The 2,662-nt window shown below is 46.0% G+C and overlaps 1 protein-coding gene across 1 annotated transcript in view; it reads right to left on the reverse strand.

Moving 5' to 3' along the window:
* TMEM150C (transmembrane protein 150C) overlaps positions 1-2,662 on the reverse strand; it is a 27,245-nt gene that overhangs the window by 23,576 nt on the left and 1,007 nt on the right. The window lies entirely within an intron of this gene.

The raw sequence follows: 2,662 nt of genomic DNA on the forward strand, positions 1-2,662 counted from the left end.
AACTAATTCTGTAAAGAAAATAATTGAGCATCCAATCTTTGATTAGTTCGTCAAAAATGATAGGAGATCTTTGCTAAGTAATTTCAATAAATGTGACACAGACTCATTTTTAGATTGTAAATGATAATCTATGTGGCTGCCAAAAAGCAGTGACTTATAGGCAGGGGGCTTCTTTCTCCAAACTGGTTATTTAGTCTAAAGTCATAGTCTGAGGTCTCACAGCCCTGAGCAGACAAAAGCATCCACAGTTCAGAGCAAGAATCTTTAATAAACTGAATCTTTTTCACTCCCAGAGTTGATAAATAAATAACTGTGGGTTTGTTCCCATGGAACACCAACCTCAATCAGTTTGGTGTCGACCAGATGGCGCTAAAAAGGACGAAGGATAACACAGAATAAACACCGGGTGTCGCAATCCCTCAGAGCCAGAGCTAGTAAAAGCTCAATTGCTTCTTGGAGGAGCGGGAAGGGCTGGAGGCTAAGATGAGGACAAATGTCATCTGGAAGAGGGGTGTTTGCTTTCATCGTTTCGTTTCTGGAAATGTGTTTATAATTAGTTAAGCTTTATAACTGGACAAACATGTGAGCTGCGCAAACTAGTATTTTTTAGATTATACATTAAAGACTGCTGGGAACTGTCAATTGTCTTAAGAATATAAAGGAAACAGCATGTGGCTTCCAACATGTTCCCTGGTTTCGTTAGAGCCCAGCGGAGGACAGACAGCTTGTGAGAGCATTTTTATATCCAGGCTCCTGAGTATTGCCATTAAATGAGGTAGTATTTACAAAGCACCCAGCGCCGTGCCTGGAATATACATGATGGCTATTAATCACTGTCATTGCGCCCCGTGGGACGACCACAGCGGCAGGTGCCAACCTGCAGGTCGACGTGCTGTGGTTGCAGAGGGGCCGGGAAAGGCCCCTGACCCTCCATGGCAGCTTCACTGCTGGGGCTTTGCGCTCTGTTAAATGCAAATATTCCTCAGCAGCTACTTATGTCCCGGCATGAGTAAATTTACAAGGTCTTTTTGGAGGAATGGTGTCAAGAGTAGACAAAAGGCGAGAGCACAAAGCTCCTGGCGGCTCTGAGGCTGAAGGCCGCGACAACCACACGTGACTGCTAGGAGTGGAGCCCACGTGTGCTCCAGCTGCCCAAGTGCGGTCCTTCCCGATGCTGGTGACCGTCTGCGATGGGACTATCCCGATTGCCAAGGGCACGGGGAGAAAAGCTTTTTTAAAGATTCCGCAACCCCAGCGCTGGGGTATATTTAGCCTTCTCCTTAGCGGTGGCGCAGCAGCCTGCGCCTTCCCGCCTTGGCGAATGGGACGTGCTCTGGGGAAGCCTGGGTAGCAAAGGCTTCCACCAAAACGTGGTTAGCTCCAGGGAAGGATCTTGCAAACTGCGGAGAAGCCTCCAGTGCGCTTCTCTTTGAATCTCACAGGTTCTAGAAAGACCTCTTGGGCCCAGGAGGAAACGTTCTCCGTGGCTCCCATGTTCTGAGCTTTCTGAAGCAACTAAGATTCTGCCTGTGTTGCATGTTGGACCAGCCATCTCCCCTGATTGTCCCAGTGAGTCCTCCAGATCTTCCCTTTTCTATAGCAAACACTAAAAAAGAACACACGAAGAGCAGGAATTGTTCTTTGTGGGGGAGGGAACAGCAGGCCACCTCTTTGGGCACAGGTGCCACAAAGGCCAAATACCCCCTCAGTAATAACGTTATCTTTATCTCTTACTTGGAGTGAAAGTCTCACCGTCCAAAGGACCATTTCCACAATACTTCTGTGGAAAGGCTGAGCTGCCACCAGTGCTCTCCCGACAGCATGGCAGCAATGACAGCTGGCTGACCCTGTGCGAGGCACCGGGAAGCCTGGTCTTGAGGAGATGGTGTACGAGGTGGATGAGAAAAAGGACAGAGAGCAGGGCTGTTTCCCACTGAGTCCGAAGACTCAGCAGCGTCAGGGAAGCCCTCTCGGTATCCAGGGGACAGGACGTTAAATGAGAGTCCCAGGGCCTGAAGACAAAGTGGGAAGTTGGTGCCAGATATGATCACCCAATGTTTCCTTCCTTCTTTTTTTTTTAAAGCCCGCTTCTCCATTTACCAGGTTGATACGTGTATAGGTACAGGAGAGAGTGTCACCCTCATGTTACTGTTGGCTTTCAGGTTTAACAATAATATCTGTTTACATCAATACATATCAGAGAGTCTATGCATTGTTCATCTTTGCCAGTGAAGGAGTAAGGCATTCCTTTCAAAGCAAACATATTGCACAAATATTACATTTTCATGCAGGATTTTACGGTACGTGAAATATATTATTTCATGAAGCAAAAAAAAAATAAGGTCAAGAGTAGGCTGAAATCATAAAAATGGTAAAGGGAAGAAAAAAATGTCAGGAAAGCAGAGTGAACGTAAAAGGATCTATAAGAAAACATGATCCTGAAAACACAAAGCTGGCTTCAGCATATTGACATGATATAATTCTGTATTACGAAGTAAACCCACCATTGTTTTGGTTTGGGTTTGGGAGAATTTAAAATAAAAAAGGAATGTTCCAGAGTGCATAAAGCATTCTTGATGCTCTTCTTACCTAGGAAGGCTGCCATGTTCATAACTTGACTAAACACACAGCTGGCGGGAGGATCATCTCCTGCAATACTTGA

This window comes from Propithecus coquereli, unplaced genomic scaffold, assembly GCF_000956105.1.
Source record: "Propithecus coquereli isolate 6110/MARCELLA unplaced genomic scaffold, Pcoq_1.0 Scaffold26, whole genome shotgun sequence".
Lineage (NCBI taxonomy): Eukaryota > Metazoa > Chordata > Mammalia > Primates > Indriidae > Propithecus > Propithecus coquereli.